Below are 23,595 nucleotides of genomic sequence, written 5' to 3' on the forward strand. Positions count from 1 at the left end.
CAAACACTCTCCTTAGCCTCTCACCTCCTTGCCTAGCTTCAAACATCATCAGTCTACATATCCAGAATTCACATCTTTGATGCAAGACTCCAGGTGTCATGCCTCCACAGCTCAGTTAACCATCTGATGTCACCTCCCACTACTGTCTCATGTGCCCTATGCTCCCAAACCAACTCCTCTGCTCACGGCTCAGCCAGCTTTCCCAGTGCCTTTTTATACCCACAGCTTTGACTTCCTGGTCCTTCTTCCTAAAACGCTTTGAAAAATCACATCCAGCAGTATATCAAAAACAGCAAATTATCCATTATGAAGTTTGTTTAATTCAGGGAAAGTAAGAGTGGTTCAACATTAGCAAATATAATTTTAGTATAATTTAAGATATCAAATATGACAAAGGAACCAATATATCTATTGTTGAGGAAAAAAAATTTGAAAACATTCAATCGTCATTCCTGATTTTAAATGTATAGAATACTGAATATAAAATGCTAACTTCCTTACATGATTTAAAGAAAAAAACCTGTCTCGAACCAATCTTCATTCATTATACCCAGGAATAAAACATTTGCAACATCCCTTCAAAGGAAAAATCTTTATAAGAACATTCATTATCACCACCACTATTTAATATTTCTCTGAAAGTTCTATCTAAAGCAGTGAGACAATAAAATTATGTACAAAATATAAAAGTAGGAAAGAAAAAACAGGGGTTGATATTTATATATTTTATGATTATTTCCCTTAAAAAATTATCTGAAAATCTAGTAGAGCTAATAATAGAATTTAATAAGGTGTCCAAATAATAAATATTAACAATGAATCACTTTCATGAATAAAATAATGATCAGTTAGAAAATATAACCAACAACCTATCAGAATGACCAGGATCAGTTGGGGTAAAAAGAAAATTCCAGACAGAAATACTCTATCTATCTATCTATCTATCTATCTATCTATCTATCTATCTATCATCTATGTTACCTATGTCTGAATCCATCCACCCATCCATCTGTCTGTCTATCTGTCTACCTATATACACACAGCTAACCCTTGAAAAATGCAGTGGTTAGGGAGAACCCTAACCACTCAATCAAAATCCACTTTTAACTTTCAACTCCCCCAAAACTTACTTAACTCCTAATACCCTCATTAATCTATCTATCCATCCATCCATCCATCCATCTATCCATCTATATCTATATATCTATATCCATATCTGTATCTATGTGTATAGATAGATATACACACACATATAGCTGACCCTGGAACAGTGCAGGAGTCAGGGGACCAACCCCTCACACAGTTGAAAATCCACATTTAACTTTCGCCTCCCTGAAAACTTAACTACTGATAGCCTGTTAACCCAAAGCCTTACCAATAACATAAACAGTCATTATTTTAACACACTGTCTAGTATCTACATATATTTTACCCATTCATGACCTGCCTAACTTTTTCTTGTTTTTTTCAATATTTCTAGACTACATGGCTCACCTGTGGGTTTCTTTTTCAAACTGTTGCAAATCTCCCCTAAATTTTTCATTAATTATTGAAAAAAGAATCCATATATAAACGCATCCATGAAGTTCAAACCCATGTTGTTCGGGGGTCAATTGCATGTGTGTGTGTATGTATATACATATATCCATCACATATACTCAGATATAAAGATATTCATGCCAAGATTATTTCTCTATATATTCATCTGAATCATGACTATAAAATTTTTTTGAAAATACGATAAATAGTAAAGGATTTTCACAAAAGTTCTTCCAATAAGTTGGTTTGTTCTGATGAGAATAAAATAACAGCTTTATGTTGGATGACAAGTTTAAGGCCAATGAATTATGCACTTTAGAAGGGTGAATTTATGATACGTTAATTATATATCAATAAAAAATTTTAAAAGTAAAAAACCACATGTACTACCTCTAAAGAGGGGACTGCTTATTCTCACATGGCATTCTGCTTACCCATGCATAGGGCAGCACAGACATAGACACATACAGCTCTACGTATGTGAACCAACTCAACACAGCTTCCCAACTTGGTACTGGTAATAATGAGATCTTCACCTTCCACGCAATTCCCCATGGTACCTGGTAGAATTCCACTTTATACCTTTATATAAGAATCTCACTTTATAACTCATCCTTCAACATCTTACATGGCCACACGCCATGCTCATTCGTGTGTGAAAGTGCACGTAGTACTATGATTTTTTGTACCCCATAGTGCCTTCTTTATGCCTCTCCGATTCTATTTTGAGGAAACAGAAGCTCTGAGAAGGCAAGGGGCTTGCCCAAGTTCACAAGAATAGCAACTTCCAGACCTGGGACTTAAGCCTAGGTCTCTAGATTGCATGCCACGGTTGACGCAGCCCTACGGCCCCGGGCATGCGCTTCTCTTCTTCCTACATGAAAGCCCTCCTTACAAGCCTTCCTTGTACCCTATGGCTCCAGGATCTGGCCCCTTCACCTCCCCAGAGTCAGAGTTACCACGGTGCAGAGGCGCACCAGTGGGCCTCCGGCAATGCTGCTCCCGCTTCCCACCTTCCAGTGGCACTCACCAGAGACACCCAGTGTTAAGAATTAACTGGGGAATGGCCCTGCCCCTGCTCAGGCCAGCTAAACAGAAACATTTAGAGCAGCAAAAAGGGCGCTTTCGCTCTGAAGACCCCGCAGGCCCTTCCAACGAGGCCAGTTTGGGAAGGAGTGCATCCCCTTAGTGGACCTTCACAGCCACACTCTCGACATTGGCTCCAGAGAATCCATGACGGGGAAAACTCATGAAAGCCTGGACAACAGACAGAGAAATCTAGCCACGTGATTCTGAACACGAATTCAATTTCCAAAGATTATTTCTAGGGGGCGTAAGAACCTGAGGCGCACCCCGATGAGGCCAGTAGTGAGTGATGTCAGACTTCCGAAAGTTCTGTGTAAAGCAATGAGACAATAAAAGTAAGCACAAAATATAAATTTAAGAGAGAAGAAAAAAGTGTTCATTATGTACGTATTTTATGATTGTCTTCCTAAAAAAATTATCTGAACATCAATTAGGGCTAATTATAGAATTTAATGAGGTGACCATATAATAAACATTAAAAATTAATCACTTTTGTGAAGTAAAGCAATGACCAGTTAGAAAATATAACCAACAACATAGGACGATCAGAAGGAGTTAGGGTAAAAAGAAAATTCCAAACACAAACACACTTACTATCTATCTATCCATCTGTCCATCTGTCCATCCATCCATCCATCCCTCCATCCGATTATCTGTCTGTCCATCCATCCATCCATCCCTCCATCTGATTATCTGTCTGTCCATCCATCCATACATACATCTATCTATCTATCTATCTGCCCATCCATCCATCCATCATCCATCCATCCATCTATCCATCTATCTAACCATCCATCCATCTATCTATCTATCTATCTATCCACCCATCCATCTGTCCATCTATCTATTCATCTATCTATCTATCTATCTATCTATCTATCTATTTATCTATATCTATCTATGCATTCATCCATCTGTTCATTCATCCATCCATCCATCCATCCATCCATCCATCCGTCTATCTATCTGTCTACCTATATACACACAGCTAAACCTTGAAAAATGGAGTGGTCAGGGAGGACCCCCCTCACTCAGTCAAAAATCCCCACTTTTAACTTTCGACTCCCCAAAAACTTACTTAACTCCTAATACCATCATTAACAAATAAAAGCAAGCAAATTTGAATAAGGTAACGTTTGGGGGCATATCTAACTAGCAAAGATGTCAACAGCACCCAGGATTGATCAGAGCACAAGAAATGAACACTCTGAAGGGAAATAAAAGTCCAGGCAAACTTTCTGCAGTGGTCCCATTGTTGCTCTCCCAGGAATGCGTCCTTAGGAATGGTCACATGTGTGCAGAACTGAATTTCCAAGTCCGTCTAGTGTTGCAGTATTTACAGTTGCAAAAAGCCACAAACAATCTAGGTACCTAACAGAAGGGGTTAAGGCGACTAAACTAGTCGGTGGATTAATAGAAAAAAATACTGTATAACCATTTTTCTTAATGTGGACCTGTGTTCATGGACTCAGAAAAATATCCGTAATATAAAGTTAAGGGAGAGAAGAAGGCTGTAAACAGCACATGCGTGAGCCCTTTTTGTTTTAATTAAAAATTACATATATAACATATATGCATATATTATATTATATATATTTATGTATTTGTTCTTCTTGGAAACAAAGATGTCAATGAATGAATACCAAATTACTAACAATGGTTATCTTTGAATTTATTTTCTTTTCTCTTATTCATTCTTTCTCTCTCTAGATTTTTCTTTTATTTTTTGAGTGTCTGTGTTTCCTTTCTATGATTATTTTTATATTTATAAAAATATGTAAATATTTTTACATATATGTATATCAGATGAGCTTTCCAGAACCTTCTGCCACTCTCAGGAAAGAGCACGCTGACCAACAGCGGGCGCAGGTGGAAAGTGAAGGCTCAGAGCATTGCTCTGAGACTTGTCCTGGGAGGCTCCTGGTCTCCTCTCCAGCTTCCTGCTCACAGAGAGGCGAGGCTGGCTCAGGCCCCGACGGTGACGCTGACGACGGCGACAGGGAGGTGTGCGAAGCCGGGCGCGAGCTGTGCCAGCTCTCGCTAATCCTCTGCAGTATGGTTCGCTGCTAATTTGTCATGGCACATATTTGCCTTATGTCTAATTAGCATCAAATTGCAAACTGCTATTTGCTAACAATTTGTTGCATCAATCTGCTTGAAAATCTATAGTTTAGAATTGGATTGCAACTTATCCTGTCTATCAAAATTCTAGTTCACACATACACAAAATAACTTCCCCTTCCCGCCAAAAACGTCGCAATGTTTGCAGTGGCACAAAAGGAGAACGATGTGTTTTTTTTTCCCCAAAAGAAAGAAGAATAACTATGGGGTGTCTCATTTTGAATGTCCTGGCTTTGGTTTCCCATGGCCTGGGAAAAGAGCTGGAATAGTGCTCACACTCAAAAAGGGTGCTCCAGGCCTTTCTCAGGGACTTTCCAGGAAAGTCAAGACATAAAAAAGGCCCAGAAGCCCAGTCTTCTCAAGTCCCAGACATAGAACTCCCAGGCAAAATTGTGCAAAGAACAAGCCCATACCTGCTGAGGGACACAACCTCACCCCAGGGTTTTGCCTGCATTTGCTCACATAATGCTAGCAACCTCCTAAGGAAGTAGGGGTTAACATTTTTCTTATTTACAAATTACAAAACTCAAGTTGAGAGGCTAAATCACTCAAGGTCACATGTGTGGCAAGTGGCAGCACAATAATTGAAGCCCAACCGTGATGTTTCATTGCTAAGGTGACCCTCTAAATATCAAAAAATAGGCAGTAGGAATAACAATGATATAAAAATTATAAAATGAGATATAAATAAAAATAATAGAAAATGAATGAAATAAAAAGGAAATAACAATTAATCATTGCATTTCACTTGATAGTTTGGCCTTATGGAGACATCATCTAGTTGGATGTTGAAGATTTTGGTTTGACAACATGCCCTGTGGACAGATGGAAGACTCCGGGCCTCACATGCCCATAGCCTTCTCGTGGTGTCAAAAGCTACCTCCTGTGGTCCATCTAGAAGGAAGAACTGAGATAAACTCCCTCGCAGAGGGACGATGCCTATGGGTTCCAAGGAGAGTCAAAAGGTGACATTGGGTTGAGACATCCCTTCTTTCCTGTTTCTTGGGCAAGGAGAGACATGTTTCCAACAGATGGAAGTTGGAGCTCTATTGCAGAGCACAGGCACAGAAGTCGTTACATTCTTAGCCCAGTAGCTAGTTGACTAAAGATGTGCCATCCGTTAAAACCCATTGACCTCACAAGTGGTGACCAAGGGGCAAGAGGCTTTCATGGTGTCCACTCCAGTTCTCCTTGGCACCCCCAAAGAACGACTTTGCTTTGAAAAACAATTCACAAAATCATTGTTATTATTATTATAAATATTCAAAACCTAGCTGAACACAGTGGCTCATGCCTGTAATTCCAGCACTTTGGGAGGCCCAGGTAGGCAGATCACTTGAGGTCAGGAGTTCAAGACCAGCCCAGCCAACATGGTGAAACCCCATCTCTACCAAAAATACAAAAATAAAATAAAATTAGCCAGGCATGGTGGCACAAGCCTATAATCCCACATACTTGGGTGGCTGAAGCAGGAGAATTGCTTGAACCTGAGAGGTGGAGGTTGCAGTGAGCCAAGATTGCACCACCTGCACTCCAGTCTGGGTGACAAAGTGAGATTCCGTCTCAAAAAAAAAAAAGAAAGAAATCAAAACGTCTCCTTTTCTAGCTTTTCCTAATAATCCTTTGGGCTGGAAATAAAAGATCATCTAAGAGCATCTTCAAAAAAGACCTAGAGAAATCACAAGGAAAATTTAAAAAGCAGTTATCTTCCCCACACCCACGAACATGGTCAGTGGCCATGAGTTTGATATGCAGGACTGATATTCCTGCGAAAGATGTTTGTGGAGTACCTGCCGGCTGTCACAACCTGTGTTAGGTGCTGAGGACATGGAAAGGAGTAGGGTGAACCAAGCCATCACAGAACACAGGATGCAGAGGCATGAGGAAACTCAAGGCCCTAAGACGAGTTCCTGATAAGGACAAAGTCTAGTGAATGCACATCAGTCTAGAGACAGACAAACAGAGAAGGCTTCCTAGAGGAAAAGATGCCTGAGCTGAAACACAAGGACAGGTGCATGGGATGAAAGGATCCTTCCAGGCTAAGTGATGCACATGTGCATGCCATTCCCAAGGAACTGAAGCATCTGTGAGTTGCAGAGGCCACCCCCTGGATGAGCAGTGTCAAGGTTGAGACCAGGGTCCCCAGACTGTCTTCTGCCAGTTGAGGAATCCCTTCCAAAGAGCAGGGTCTTAGGATGCCTGTAAAAGACATCCTTTCTCATCTCCCTTGAGGGTAAATCAATCTCTCTGTTGAGCTCACTAGAGGAGTCAAGCAAAAGGAAGGAAGATTCTAAGCCAACTCAGCAAGACACAGGAAGCAGGTTAAGAAGCTTTCTTCACATGTGTTCTTGGAATGACTCTTTCACATAATAAGATGTTCAGTGAGGGTTTGCCCCATGCCAGATTCAAATAGAAATGATGCTACCAGCCTCTGTCCAGATGCACGTTTCTCTTTATTTTGAATGGAAGGAGGCCAGACACTGCATAGATCTGTAACCAGCAAGGAAGCAAACCAGAAGGTGCCCAGGAAAAACAAATAATCCCCAAACAGTTGCCTCCAGAAGGAAGAAGTTCATGCTAAAGAACTGTGCTTGGGGCTTGTGTGTTCAAGGCCAGTCAGTGGGGCAGATAAACCTTCAGCCTCCCCCCACCACACATAGACATACAAGCTCAGGAACTAGGACAGGCAGGGAACTTGGGGTTTTGAGGCAGCCAGAGAGGATGATCAGAAGAGCTGTCCAGAGGCTAGACACAGTCGTCTCCCCAAGACAACAGGGTCACCCTTGCTCAGAGCGTGCTGTGTAAAATCCATACCATAAGACTTCCCTTGCCAGCACAGCAGAGTGACAGCACCAGCCAGCAAGCCCAAGACATGGCCACACTGACCTGGCATCCTAGAACACAAAGCCAGTATGTCCTTTAATCAAAGTCTGAGTAATCTCTTTGGATTCAGTTTAAGTTAGCCTGTTCTCTCACTACTATAAAGGAATACCTGAGACTGGGTCATTTGTAAAGAAAAGAGGTTTAATTGGCTCATGGTTCCAGAGGCTGTACAGGAAGCATGGTGCCAGCATCAGCTTAGCTTCTGGAGAGGCCTCAGAAACCTTACAGTCATGGTGGAAGGCAAAGGGGGAGCCAACAGTTCATGTGGCCAAAGCAGGAGGAAGAGAGAGAGGAGGCAGGTGCTACACACTTTTATTTTTTTCCAAGACGGAGTCTTGCTCTGTTGCCCAGGATGGAGTACAGTGGCACTATCTCGGCTCACTGCAACCTCCGCCTCCTGATTTCAAGCAATTCTCCTGCCTAAGCCTCCCAAGCACCTAGTATTACAGGCATGCACCAGCAGGCCCAGCTAATTTTTGTATTTTTAGTAGAGATAGCGTTTCACCATGTTGGCCAGGCCGGTCTCAAACTCCTGACCTTGTGATCCACCTGCCTTGGCCTCCCAAAGTGCTGGGATTACACTTCTAAACAACCACATCTTGTCATGAGAGCAGCATTAGGAGATGGTGTTAAACCATTAGAAACCACCCCCATGATCCAATCACCCCCCCACCTGGTGCCACCTCCAACACTGGGGATAGTGACTGAACATGATATTTGGGTGGGGACACAAAGCCAAATCATATCAGGCATCCAAAAACAGCACTCCTTAGAAGCCAGAGGTACTCCAGCCTGGGCAACAGGGTGAGACCCCATCTCTACAAAAAACTAAAATGAATTAGCCAGGTGTCATGGTGTGCACCTGTAGTTCCAGCTACTTGGGAGGCTGAGGTGGGAGGATCCCTTGAGCCCAAGAGTTGGAGGCTGCAGTGAGCTGTGATCATGCCTCTGCTCTCCATCCTAGGCAACAGACTGAGATCCTGTCTCTAAAAGAAGAAGAAGAAAGCCAGAGATACAAGCCTTTCAATGACCCATTAGCCCACCTGTAGGATCCGCTATATGCCTCCAGATCCCAGCAGAGGACTGAGAGGTGGATAATCTCCCAGTATTTGTGTGTGCCACTTTTGTGTGAGCAAAGACCCAAGGTTGCAACAACAGCAGGTGTGTACACAAAAAAGGACCAGGTCCATACTGGTGCATACTCTCCTTATGGCATTAAAAAGAGACATGCTGAATCCTGGACAGAAAGGAAGAGGCCCCCCAGAACTGCCTCCAGTAGGGCCAGCCTGTGTCGGGGGCCAGCCCAGCATCTCTGCGTCCCATGGCATGCCCCACAGGGGGACCACCTTTGTGCCTCCCTGTTGCCAGTAAAGCACACTGATCTTTAACCTTTTCAGCAACTGCAAGACATCTCTGGGACCTCCACACAGCTCCTGTCAAAATGTCGGGCTGCTAACTATAAACTTTATTTTGATGTCTTGCTTTTCGGGAATAATTACTTTGTACCTAAAATGTTAGCCTATTTACTGCTTGTGCAAAAAGATGACAATAAAATCAATGTTGCACAATTCCCCAAAGTGCATCAAAGTCTTTTGCAATGTTAATGGACTGGCGGGTCTGAGAGGTGTGAGCTCATGTTGGCCTGCTTGGGCCCCCAGCTCTAGCAGGAGAACAGCTCTCTCCTCATCAACCTGCAAGCCCTTGTCTGCCAAATGTATTCATTCTAGAGAGTTGGCTCAGTCCCTGGGGTGAGAGAATGGGTGAAATGGGGGAGGGGTGACGAGAGCAGATTGGCAAGTACATGAAGTCACAAACTGTGTGAGCTGAAAGACGCTTGCAGGGACTGACATATCCAATTCCACCTACCAGAGGCAGGGAAGCAGTTTCAGAGAGCAGGAATGGATCCCCTAGGGCCCCACAGCAGATAAATTGTGATGCCAGAATAACAGTCTATATCTTCATTTTTATTAGTATTTTTTTAGATGGAGTCTCACTCTGTTGCCCAGGCTAGAGTGCAGTGGCCTGATCTCAGCTCACTCCAACCTCCACCTCCCAGATTCAAGTGATTCTCCTGCCTCAGCCTCCCAAAGTGCTGGGATTATAGGCATGAGCCACTGCGCCTGGCCAGAATCCATATCTTCTAATTCCTGGTCTAAAATTATATCATCCACTCTGCTCTTTGGGGGATTGAATGATTTTTCCTCCCTCTGGCATTCCCTCCTAGAACATAGACCAAGTGATGTCTTCAGGCAGGAGGGCAGCTAAACAGTGTCTACTGGTCATGTAGCTAATACAGGCACCATGTCCTAAGAAGTTTGGAGAAGGCATCATAAAAAAAAAATTCAGTTCCATGAAGTCATAGTGTATGCCGGTAAATTAAAGGTTCTGAGAAGTCTTACAATTTGCAGCGTGTTTCATTTTGTTTACCCAGCATTTCTAAAGTGTCTTCAAATAAGTTATTTTGGTGGGGAGAGGTGCGTAATATCAGTTGGAGAATTTAATGTGGCAAAGGCAGCCTTAAATATATTCACCAGCATCACACTGGTTTTTTTGATGGCCGTGGAGAGGCAAGCCCTACAGGAACAGGTATGGGAAAGTCTCCGTGTAACATAGCCAGGTGAGGACAAGAAACAAAAAGAGGATTGGTGAAAACAGACTCCACTATGCCATCATCTACAGCCCAGGGCAGCCAGATGTGTCTTCTTGTCTTGGGCCATTTTGCGTTGCTATAAAGAAATACCTGAGGGTGGGTAATACATAAAGAAAACGGGCTTATTTGGCTCACAATTCTGCAGGCTGTACAAGCATGGCACCAGCATCTGCTCAGCTTCTGGCGAGGAATCTTCCAATCACGGTGGAAAGAAGGCAGAGGGGGAGAGGTGTGTCACACGGTGACAAAGAAAGCAAGAGAGCCAGACTCTTTTAAACAACTAGCTCGTGTGTGAACTAACGGAACAAGAACTCACTCATTACCATGGAAAGGGCACCAAGTCATTCATGAGGAATCCACCCCCCATGACTAAAACACCTCCCACCAGGCTCCACCTCCAACATTGGAGGTCACATTTCAACATGAGATTCCAAGGAGACAAACAACCAGACTTTACCACTTCTTCTCCTGGCATGTGTTGGGGGCATGGGTGGGCTGGATAGAAGCCAAGTACAGGAACACAGAGGTTGGAAATTTGCAAAAAAAATAGCAGTAGCAGAGCACCACCCCCCACCCCTGCCCCCAGTCTGTCCAGTCTAAGATCACATTTGACTGAACAAGGTATCGGGGAAGGGAACAGTGGAAGGCAGAAGATGGGCCCAAAAGTCATTTGGGAGGGAGCAGTGCAGTGGGGCTCCACCCAGGCAGAGCTGATCCTCAGGCAGCTCTGGGTATCTTTGTGAAGACGCAGAGGCCCAAGGCCCAAGACGCAGAGGCCCAAGGCCCAAGACGCAGAGGCCCTGGTGTGACTGCAGTGGTCACTGGGGCTACATCTATTGGGCCTTCTGCAGCAGGCCCTGTGCAAACGGAATGTGCTCTCTCTGGGGACTGACTTCATGCAATGAGGCCGATCCCTTGAGAAAATGGACAAACCCTGTGTTGGGCAGAAGTGGCATGCCTTTGGCTTGGTTTTCATCTTCCATTGCAGCCTTTTGTGGCCGCATCAAGAGAACAAGCTGGCGAAACACCCTCTTTACTGGCCATTTTCCTTTAACCACATCCCTGGACATTTTTACCCTAGAAGTCCGCCCACCTCTTTGCTGCTGGCTCACCTTGGTTTGGGGATTTTCTTGCAGCCTTTCCCATAAGCTCAGCGGGCCACTCTCTGCAGAAATGTAACTCTGCATCTAAGACGTAACTGTTAAACCCTACCTTTTGGTTTCTGTCCCCAAAACCAATGTATTTTAATGCAGATGCCCTGCAGCTCAAGGGTTTTTAACAATTTTTGGAGGGAAAAATGTCACACAGCTTTTGAAAATCTGCCATGAGACCTACTCCCTGAATTCTCCATTCGTTTACTCAGAAAAACTCAATTGGATCAGGGAGGCATGATTCCCCATTAGAGGAATCATTTTTTCTTTCCTCTGGTGGGTGAGATTTGTTTAGGTGTTCACTGATCCCTCACTTGATTAATCACCCCAGCTGCCTTCTCCTTGCTCACCAGGTGGGGCGGTGAAACACCAGAGTGGCATGAGGGTCCTGTAGTCCTGTTGCCATGTGGGGACCCACTGCATCTCTGGGACAAAATGCCACCATTTTTCATTTGAATTTCTTCAAAGCTCCCAGGTATGAGCCAATTCCAGCTACTTATTGTAGACTTATCTGTGAATATACTTCACCCCCATTTCCTGCAATCTACATGCTCAGCCGCACTTGAACAAATCCCTCCAGTCTGCCTTCCTGAAACAGGATTGGATGAGGGAGGCTCTGGGAAAAAGCAAAGAGAGAGACCACAAAAACCAACAGGAAGAAGAGGTGGAAGAATCAAGGAAGGTGGTGAGAGTTTAATCCAAGATGGTAGAAATGGGAGATGAGACGGAGAAGTAGAAGAGAGAAGGAAAAGGCATAGTCAGAGAGAGAGAGAAGTTTTCCTGTTCCTGCTCCTACAGCAGGTCCCGGACCCAGGCATCCATCACCAGGCACATGATGGAGGAACTCTGTCCCCTTACCTATGACCAGTGGCGATGTTTTTTCAGTGATTCCGCAAGAGTCAAAAATCCAACAAAGCGCATCGCCAGCGCTGTAAAGGGAGCATGCTGCCGGTGTCTGTGACCACTGTATGCAAAGCTTGGCATTAGTCACAGCCGGGCCGGCTGTGACAGGCCTGAAGTGAGGGAGATTAATGCGAGGCTGGGGCACTTTATTATTGTCATTCTGTTCTTTCAGACTCTGCCTCTGACTTTCAATTTTGCTCCAGAATTAATTGTCTGCTCCCTGCAGTATGACTGATGGAGAAGGATATGCGGAGCCCAGGCACCTGGCTCTGGCCTTGACAGTCTCAGGCCCGGTGTGGGATGGATTGTGTGCGGTCAGGGCGGGGGACAGACGGGCATCCCTCAAAGAAATCGGCCCAGGCCACAACTGACTTCAATCAGATGTGACCGGAGATTATCCTTTGCCAAGAATCATTTTGGCTTGTAGGGTTCCCAGCAACCTGCCCATTCCCTGTCATGGACCCTCCCTGGAACCCAGAGCTCAGTCTGTTGGTGGAGCCATTCCTAGTCTTTCAGGTTTCTGATTCGCTTCCTTTTTTTCTGGTTCTGGGCGATAAATTAGCAGTGCAGTCTCCTAGGTCTCAGCCCTCCCAGATGTAAGCATTTTTGTGAGCATGTCAAGCACAGAATCTCTGACAATGGGAAACGCAGTGGGATTCCAAAACGCTGGTGCCATTTTCCAGTTGGCGTAGAATACCCACCTCCCTCTTCCTCATTACTCACCCTTGCCCCATCTTCCTTCATTTCAAAAAAAAAAAAATCAAATCATATATTTAAACAGAAAAGTCTTCCTTAATAGCAAATCCTGAAGGAAGCCTCCAACAAAATAGCAATGTTCTCTCCGCTTTAGGAGTTTGGCACACAAGAAATGGTTGTTGACTGAATAAATGAATGTGTGAAGGCATGCAAGAATATTTTCATGGATAAATGAATAAGTGGCGTTCCTAAAAAGAATGAAACATAGAAAGGCATATCTTCCTTTTACAAATAAATAAAAATCCTTTCCAGTCATTTTTAAGCCAAATTCAGATGCTAACCATTTTTCTAAACTTTGGTCAGCCTCATTCCCCATTGCAGATATGTTCATGAAAACCTAGGTGTAATTATTTAAAAAAAAAAAAAAACAAATGGAATCCCACTTTAAATGTTTAAGAATGCAGGGGAGGAGGGAAAATGTCTTTGAGAAATACATTTCCAGTGCTAATTTTTATGCTCTGGTCTAGCTGTGTGTGTGATTTTCAACTTGGGGTCTAGAGGTTACAGTTTCAATGCATGAGATACAGATTTCCCTAGCCCTCCCAAAACAAAGTTTCATTAGAGGAAGAGCTTATATTTTCCAGGCACCTCTCCCTCCAAAATGGATAAGATTGACACCTGAGATGAGGAAAAACCAACCAATAATAGAAAGGGCAAGTGTTGATGAGCTGAGAACCGTTTAAAGGCTGGTTTTCTGTAGAACTTTCAAGAGTTCCTTCTAAATATGCTGCCTGCCTATAACCTGAATAAATTACTACAGCTTTAACTCATCTGGTACTTTCATACGATTACGGTATTATGTTAAAGGGTACAGAAATATATAATACGCTCAACTGTCTCTATAGTTGATACCAGAGGGAAAATTACCACCACTCAGTGAAGAAGATTCAACCTCATTACATTAATGATTTATCACAATGGGAAAATGTGAAAAGTAACTAGTTGCTTTTATGAAAAGAGGCAGCTTTTCCCACTGGCAACTCCTGCAGGCTCTCCAAGAAGGAGAATTTAGAAGGAGCTCCAGACGGTCACACTCTCCCACTCCCTTCCAAAGCTCCCTCTGCAACATGAAGGAGAAGGTGCACTGGCAAATGTTGGAATATCCTTCAAACTTGACATTAAGTATTCAAATGTTACTTAAGCAAAGTGTGAGCAATTAAATTAATCAATCTTCCCAGCCATGTACAGAACAGATGTTCAATAAATCCTCTTTGCTTACAGTGAGGGGGGAAGAGTCCACTTTTAACTGTCCTTCAGCGGTGACACTGCTCAGGCATCCTCTGCCGGCCTCCTGGGCCACCGTCAGGTGCTTCTGCTGCACTTTCCTTTATTATAAATAACAACAGGCCACCTGGACTACCTGTGCTACCTGGGAGCCTCAAGTTTAATGATCCTTCCGACACAGGGCTCTGCTCGCGCCTGATCCCAGGTAATGGGGCTGATGGGAATGGCAGTAGAGTGATGGTTGGCAGTGACAGATGACTGCTGGCCAACTTGTGCTGCTGACAAGCGGTGAATATGGGCCAATGTTGCAGAAAGGTCAGGATAAAAGTATTTGCTTGACTTTCAAAGTTTCTCCAGAAAAAAAATAAGCAGATGAGCCAAAACCACACAGACCTCCAACAAGGGTGCAAACTCTAGCTTTGCACCAGAGGGGCTGGCTTGTTCTGGGCTCTAGAAAAGAAAGCAGTCTCCATCGGAAGCTGTGGGTTAGATGAGGAGAGGAACTCAGACACTAGGGAGAGGGAGCCTTGTTTTCTTTTCATGAACAGTTCCCAGTGAGGAACTTCACCTCTGGGCTGCCAGGGGACATTAAGGGAATGTTCAGTAAACAATTCTCTCCCTAACCCCCCAAGACGATCATAGAGAGTCTCCCTGTTACATCACCCAGACCCTCTAGGTATCCCTCTTTGCCAATACTCTGGGGCAGAGGCAGCTAACCTCCAACTTACAAAATAATAAAATCAATGAATGTGCCAGATTACCAAGGATCACAGGATTTGACCTGTCCACTGTGGCTTCTCTAACTAAATCTACCATCCTAAAGGAGAGGACTGGGGAATCCCAAAGCATGGGGAAGGCACTCAGCCCTAATCCCACAGTGCCAGCCACCCCCTGGTCCACCCCCAGACCAGGACACTGCCCAGCCAGAAGCCTCTGATCACCACCCACTGAAACCCACAAGGCCACTGTCATTCAGAAGTGGAGGATACAATTCCTGCCCTACATATATATAACTTCAACCTTTTGAAGGCTGCCTTTCCATATATGGACTTTATCCACATTTTAATGAGGCTTTAAAATCTCCAAGATTAAGCTGGTATTTTATGTAGAACTGCCTGCTTTTTATGATATCCTGACATGTTGTACAACATTTGGTGACTATATTGATCCTTATAAATTCAGCATCTATATATATTCATGAAAAGTACCTTTTCTCCCCATTCGGGCCACAAGATGATCCAGACACACATTTTCCTGAGTGGAGACAATAAAACTGCAATTGTCATGGTTTTGAGTGAACACGATGTTTCAGTGTTTTCAAATTAAACCCCTTTTACCATCTGCTTGCAAACTCTTCAGTGAGGAAATGACAGCTCCTTTCTAGGTATCTGATGGTGTAAGTGCCCCTGAAGTTTCTCCTTCAGGTGAGCTTGTTATAAATCCTGAGGGGCCCGGCAAGGGCTTCCTCCCGTGTGGGACACTATACATCTTCATGCCCTCATGTTTGCCCAACCAGAGGCCAACCTTCTCCCATTTCTTTGTGCCATTTTATGCTTTTAATCTGAAACAAATGATTGCAGGGGGGAGAAAGAGCATTATCACCTTGGCGAAACATCGGGAATATAAAAAAGAAAAAGAAGAAGAAGAGGAAGAAAGAAAGAGACTATGGGCAAATTCATCTTCTGCCGCTACAATCAATCTCTCACCTAAAGAAATACACAATAACTAGGCGGGAAAGAGGCAAGATTTATGACTTAGAAACATCTACACTGACCAGCATATACCTAGTCTTCTTGGCTCTCTCCCTACCCGAATGGCTCTCTTTAACAGTTACAATGATAAACTGTCTCTCCCTACTGTTTTACAAGTACATTAGCTTTATTTAATGAGATCTCAGAGTAATTTAACAGATGTATATAGGACATAAGACTAGGGAAACTCTTGCTACTTGGATACTTTTGCCAAGGTATTCTAGGACAGCTAATCTGAGAGATAGCTTTATATTCTTTGAGAAAGCGTTGTTTGGAAGGCTTTTAAAAATGATTTTAATGGAAATATTATATTACAATCAATGAGGAGAGAGCCTCTTTCACATTCACTTGCATTCGGCCCATGGAAACGCAGGATGAATAGGCTTTGTGAAGTCGTAGGAACTCACTTACATACTGAACTGTCAGGAAGGATGTCACCATCAGAAATTAATACTTTTGTTAAAAAAGTTAATATTTCACCCACCCAGCTTCCAAAAAGAGTAAGAAGATACCTGGGTGTGAGGAAACGGAGAGAGGGTAGGCAAAGGGAGAGAGGAAGAGACTATTTGAGAAGGAGGTGAGGCACCTGTTTCAGCCAATGTCGTGTTTCGGGGCCGGGGTCGAGGATTGGAGACAGGTGCAGTTTCCTCGCTACCCTCTATCCCTCTATGCCTGGCGTGCTCAGGCCAGGACCTCCCCTTCCTGGCTGGCTGCCTTCTTCCTTCCCTGACATTCCTTAACACTTGGTTCTCTGAGAACTGTAATGGAGAAATGACAATGGTATTAACTTTTTAAAAATTGCTTTAATAAACTGCCAATTAATAAGTGAGAAGAGGAAGCCATGGGAAATTACCTGGTCATGCTTAAAATAAAATTAAAGGGGGAAGGGGACGTTTTTCCTCTTCCTTTCTCAGAAAGCACAAGGCTTGGGCTCTCATACCCCAGGATGTGATTTCCAGAACCAAATTCTCCTAAGTATGACAAAATCTACACTGCATGGCACCACATCTTGGTCTATGATACAGTTAACTCAGCTTCAAACTGGAGTGTCATCCCAAGTTTAGTAAATATTGGCAATACAATACATTTAAAAACCAAAAGGGAACAAAATAACAGCAACTCAAAATTTCACCCAATGGGGATACCAGTTTTAATTATTAGTGACTTTTTTTTTTTTTTTTTTTTTTGAGACGGAGTCTTGCTGGGTCACCAAGGCTGGAGTGCAGTGGCACGACCTGGCTCACTGCAACCTCCACCTCCCTGGTTCAGGCAATTCCCCTGCCTCAGCCTCCCAAGTAGCTGGGAGTACAGGTGCCCACCACCATGCCAGGCTAACTTTTGTATTTTTAGTAGAGATGGGATTTCACCATGTTGGACAGGCTGGTCTCAAACTCCTAACCTCAGATGGTCCACCTGCATCGGCCTCCCAAAGTGCTGGGATTACAGGCATGAGCCAACACGCCCAGCCAACTTTTTTTTTTTTTTTTTTTTTAACAAAAATGGTCTTTTAAACTACAGGTTGCTTTTGGTCGAAAATTTTTTTTGTTTTTTAAATCCTTTAAATGGTTTGTAACAGACTGCAGTTGATATTTACAATTCTGCAAAAGTGTGGCAGATCCTTCTCCTTAGGATTGCTAGCTCCCTCATAGGCACCTTTATATGGAGTCACCTCTGAAAGTATAGATGTTACAGTGTGTATGTGACAGCAGGTGGAAGTGAGTGCAAGAGCTACATGTGTGTCTTCTCAAGGTAAACATACTTAACAACATCCTACCAAACATATACCACTTTATACAGTGTTCATGGCTCCTTATGAATAATTTAGGGCATCCAATGCAGTCTTTTTAAAATACAACATTCACAGTGAGCATAAAAACTCAGTCCAATGAAAGGTTATGAAATTAGTGGTGACCGTACAAAATTGCAAAGAGAAATCACAATGAACCTACTCACTTGGGAGGTGAGGGGCTCAGAAAAAAAAAGGGGGGGGGAAGAGAGAGAGAGAAAGAGAGGCAGAGAGGTATGTGGTGTTCTTGCACCAACGGGGCAAGAACAAATCTGTTGCATAGAATTTCATTTATTGAGAGCTATACATCAAGTTGTATTTGTTTAATGAGGTTGGCACCAGAAAGATGTATAGAACATGTCAGACACCCAGTACCAATGCGTAGTGGGGAAAAGATAACATCTCGGACTGCGACCACTCACTTCGTCTTCCAGCCAGTGTCTCTATCTGTTGGCTCTTTGGGGAATAATAAATGAGGGGGCAGAAGGAACAAGAAGCCAAATAATGAAAAACACACACAAAAAAGAAAAATTATAACATGGGAGAGCAAAGTAGAGCCAGATTTACTGACCTCACAACTACATAATCAAGAAAAAGTTATCACTGAAGAAACTTTTACTAAGCGGAGTGATCTTAAATAACAGGGAGTCCTGTGAAATTTACAGCACTCTTAAGATATGCAAATTGAATGCAAGGTATAGACATAAGGGTAATTAATTGTAAATCTAAGAATAATGTTTCTTTGTCAGGCTGTCTCCATGTTGTGGAATACATTCTAATGTGCCTTAACTTGGAATACTTTTTTCAAGGCTGCTCTAATTATAAGATGTTCAGAATTTCAAAATACTAGTTATTCTTATCGTTTAATTTAGTGGCTGTAACATTTAATAACAGAATTTACTGATTGCATGACAATATTGTAATCTTTCAAGGTTAAAGCACTTGTTCCCAAGTCCAGCCGATCAGGATCCATGTGCAGAGAGAATGTTATGGATAAAGCACTTTCCACAGGTCCTCAATGAGTGTTGGGGGCGGAAGCGTCGCAGGTCAGGTGAGCCCAAAAATGGGGCTTAGCCCACAGGGTTCTTGGCTTCATCCAGAAAAGAATTCAAGGGCAAGCCAGTGGTAGGGTAGAAGAAAACAGCTTTACTGAAGTGGCAGTGTTGCAGCTCCGTGACTGACCCTGCAGAGCAGGGCTACCCCATTGGCAGTGTGCTGAGACCAGCAGCTCAGGGCAGTTTTGCAGTCATATTTATACCCACTTTTAATTACATGCAGAGTAAGGGGCTGTTTATGTAGAAGTTTCTAGGGAAAGGGTAGTAACTTTTGGTTCATCAGGTCATTACTATGGAAAGGGGTGGTAACTCCTGGCTGTTGCCATGGCAACGGTAAACTGACATGGCGCACCAGCCAGCGTGTCTGATGGAAAGTTGCTTCCACCCAGGGCCTGTTTTAGCCAGTCCTCAGTTTGGTCATGTGCCTGAGCCCCGCCTCCAGAGTCAAGTCCCGCCTCCTGCCTCAGAGAGATCCCAGTGGTTGCTCACTGCTGCTTAGTTGCCTCACTTCATCCACTGGCACGTGCTTCTGGGTCTTATAGTGATTTCCTTATCATGCTGGGAACAATGTACTGATTTGTGCTCTTAGTGTTTAGCTCTCTTCTACCTGCCCGTGAAAACCTCCCACTTCTTGTTAATGAAAGTGATGGTGGGCTTCTGCAGATGACAGATTCTTAGAAAATTATAAGCAAGAAGACAGGGAGAGAAGTTTTCAAATCCAGGGAACGTGACTCTTGACTGTCATCAAGAAAGCTTTGTTGTCGTCAAGAAAGCTCTTAGTGAAGAACCACTTGAGGAAAGAGCTGGGCAAGAAGGGGTGTGAGGGGATTCCACCAAGCAAATAAGGAGTGACGGTCCTGCTCAGGAAGGAGACCACTGAAGGGATGGGATGCCGATTCCATCTTCAATCGTTTCTCAGAAAACATTTGGCCAAGAGTGGACTACACAACTAGAAGGTCTGGGAGTGGAGAAGTGGGCACGAGATTGGCCCAAGGAAAGTGCTAGGAAAGATGAGTTAAACTCTCTCTTGGGTTAAAGCCGTGAGGGCAGGGGGCCCAGGCAAGTGCTCTCTCGCCCTGAATGCTTGGGCTGTGTGCATGCCTGGCTGCTATGACAACGCCCACTCTTGCCCTCCTCCTGCTCCACTGGCTTCTCCTCTCTGCCTCCTCCACTTGCTCCTGGTCTATTCAATTTCCTTAAAACAAACCTCTGATGCTCCCCTGGGCTCTGTCTGGGGCCCTTTCCTCCTTTCCCCTCCACACTCATCCTGCAATCCCATCCAGTCCCAAAGCACTAAATGCCATCTCTGTGGGTTGAGTGCCCTGAAATCTCCAGCCCAGACCTTCCAGGTGCTTATAGCTTCAATGACGTCTACTTTTGAATATCTGGTGGACATTTCCAAACTACTGCATTTCAGATGGAGCTGCTTCTGCCCGGAATGTTCTGCTCCTACTGAGAGAATTCTCAGGCTTTGGGTCACAGCTCAGGGGTTGGTATCCTCGGCTCACTCATCTTACGCAGGGTGCCTCCCTCATTTCTCTGTCATATCGCCCTTACTTATTTCCATCAGAGAAACTTACACAATTTATATTGATTTCAATTGCATGTTTATTTTATGCTGCCTGTGTGATCTACTAAAATCGAAACTGAGGTGGGATGGGGAGGACAGGGGGCCTCTTGGCTGTGCCCACTGCTCTGATATCTCTGTCCTGCTGTCAATGGCAGGTGCTTGATAGATCACCAGTGAGTGAAGTGCTCTGGTTACCAACTCAGAAAATGAGTGTGGTCTGTGCCTCTTCCTAGGACTCCACAATAGCCCCATAGTGAAAGTCCACTGCATGCAGAGAGACACTGCATATAGACAGCATATCTAGGCATCCTGTGCCCATCCCTGGGCATCTCAGTTGAGAAACTGAAGCTGGATCAGAACAGGGCCGTGAGAACAGCAAAGAGTTTGGAAAGTAAGCCATTCAAGGCTTGGTGTTAGGAGACCCAGAACATTGAGCCTAGAGGGAAAGGATGATTTAACATTTTATGGCACTTATTTACTAGATAGTCTGGAGGGAGAGGGATTTAAATTGCTCAGTACAGCTGCAGAGAGCACACTTAGGGCCCAGGATGTGGATCTAAGGAAGCAGTGAAGATTGGAAGTCAGACTTGGGCCCAGAGCAAAACAGCCGTGGACTCAGTCTAGGCTCTACCACTTGCTACCTTGTGGAATTCTGAACAACTTACTCCATTTTGCTATGCCTGAGCTCATTTCCCTGTTGAGAGGATTTAGTGAAACATTTGCAAAGCACCTAGCCTTCAAATGTTAAAGAGAGGTTTAGGAAAACAAACATCCCCCAAGCTTTGTATTTGTAGAAAACAGTGAGGTTCCATTCAGACTAATTGTGGAATACTGTTAATCCCTTACCAGCTCGGGCAATAACTCTAGTCTTCAGCAAGGTTGTAGCATTCTCTTCCCCACCCTCTCAAATATATCTGGGATTTGTCAAAGGGCTGTCTTCACTGTCCTCATAAGCCATCAGCCTGCCACCACTGGCCTTGGTCACTTTCAGAAAACTTGGCTCCAGGCCCCGATTCCAATGTAACCATCCCAGAAATTTATCCCAGTTACTGAAGTTCTCAACATTCATGCTTTAAGAACAGCTCTTGCAAGGAAGAAATGTGAGTTTCCCTCTTCCTGCCACAAAAATAAACAAAGAAAAGTAAAAGTCAAACCAAAGCCTGGGAGAAGATATGCATGCTGCATATATCTGACAAAAGACTTAGTTCTGTAATATGTAAAGAGTTCCTACAAATCAATAATTTTAAAAGCCAATCACCTCAAGGTATAAAATGGGCAGAAGACTTGAATGGACACTTCACACCCAAAAAAAGATATGAGTAGGCCAGGCATGGTGGCTCACCCCTATAATCCCAGCACTTTGGGAGGCTGAGGCAGGCAGATCACCTGAGGTCAGGAGTTCAAGACCAGCCTGACCAACATGGATAAACCCCGTATCTACTAAAAAAATACAAAATTAGCCAGGCATGGTTGTGCATGCCTGTAATCCCAGCTACTCAGGAGGCTGAGGCAGGAGAATCGCTTGAACTAGGGAGGCAGATGTTGCAGTGAGCAGAGATCACACCATCCCACTCCAGCCAGGGCAACAAGAGTGAAACTCTGTTTCAAAAAAAAAAAAAAAAGATACAAGTAGACATTTTGCACATGAAGAGACATTCAACATCATTGGTCATCAGTGAGATGCAAACTAAAACCATAATGAGATGTTATTTCATATCCAGTATAGTGGCTAAAATTGAAAAGTCTGAGAGTCCCAAAAGTAGACAAGGATGTGGAACAACCAGAACTCTTGTATATTGCTGGTGGAATGTAATATGGAACAAACACTTTGGAAAACTGCTATAAAGTTAAACAAACACTTGCCATTTGACCCACACAATTCCAGTCAAAGCTTTTTTCAAAGAAGAAGACAAAGATGACAACGATGATGATGATGAAGAAGCAGAAGAGGAAGAAGAAGAAGAAGGAGGAGGAGGAGGAGACAACAATGATAACGATGAAGAAGAAGCAGAAGAAGGAGCAGAAGAGGAAGAATAAGGGGGAGGAGGAGGAGAAGCAGGAGAAGGAGGAGAAGAAGACAACGATGATGACAATGAAGAAGCAGCAGAAGAAGAAGCAGAAGCAGCAGCAGCAGAAGAACAAGAGAAAGAAGAAGAAGAACAACCACAACAACAAGGAAGAGGAGGAGGAGGAGGAAATGAAATGAAAACTTATTTACAAAAAGACTTATACAAAAATATTCATAGCCACATTATTCCTATAGCCAAAAACTGAAAACAGTCCAATGTCCCCCAACTGAGGAGTGGATAAACAAGTTGTTTTATGTTGACAATATGAGATACTATTTAGAAGCAAAAATGAAAAGAACAAAACCCTAATATATGAGGGAATAAGAGAATCTCAAAAATGTCACATTGAGCCAGACACAAAAAAGTGTGCACTGTATGACCCCTTTCTACGGAGTGCTGTACCAGGCAAAGGCCAGCTGTGAGGACAGAAATCAGATCGGTGGCTTCCTCTGCAAGGAGTATAGAGATGGACTTAGGAGATGGAAGGAATTCTCTAGAGGGACAGAAATGGTTTATATCTAGAAGGGAGGGTGTCTACATATGTCAAAACTCATCAAATTGCACCCTCTGTTGCATATACATTTATTTTAATAAAGTAGATTATAAAAGGAAAGAGAAAAGACAACAAAATATGTGTCTACTTTAATTATGCTCAGTTGGAGAGAGCATGTCCTATTGCAGGCTGGGCCCTAAGTGTTAAGAGCTCAATGAAGCATCTCTTTAAGACCAGTCATATTGGCTCTTCTCTCCCCTGAGTATACCCCAGGCCACAAAGTAATCAGGTCTACTTCAGTTCTGTTACACTAGCCCCAAGAAAATCAGTTAATGCAAACAGAGAACAGAGACAGGAGGACCCTGCAAAGACCTCCCAAAGGGCAACCACGTGGGTTGACTGTAAGAGGATCCCCTCAATCTTGGTGGTGATTTCTCCATTTCATTTGACCTGGGTGGAGTTGGGGGAGTACCTGTTACCCCATCACTTAATCTAGGGAGATGGGATATTTCAGTGCATCCCTAAAATGTATGTTCATAATGAAGGAAGGGTTTTATT

General features: G+C 43.7%; 1 long non-coding RNA gene across 1 annotated transcript in view; it reads right to left on the reverse strand.

Annotated features, from left to right (window-relative positions):
- Positions 1–23,595, reverse strand: part of LOC106634104 (uncharacterized) — an 87,799-nt gene that overhangs the window by 13,356 nt on the left and 50,848 nt on the right. The window contains exons 7-8 of the long non-coding RNA XR_008622004.2: positions 16,651–16,822; positions 15,522–15,874 (exon numbers count right to left, since the gene is read on the reverse strand). This is a non-coding gene — a long non-coding RNA (uncharacterized LOC106634104). The remainder of the gene's footprint in view (positions 1–15,521; positions 15,875–16,650; positions 16,823–23,595) is intronic.

This window comes from Pan paniscus, chromosome 20, assembly GCF_029289425.2.
Source record: "Pan paniscus chromosome 20, NHGRI_mPanPan1-v2.0_pri, whole genome shotgun sequence".
NCBI classification, from domain to species: Eukaryota; Metazoa; Chordata; class Mammalia; order Primates; family Hominidae; genus Pan; species Pan paniscus.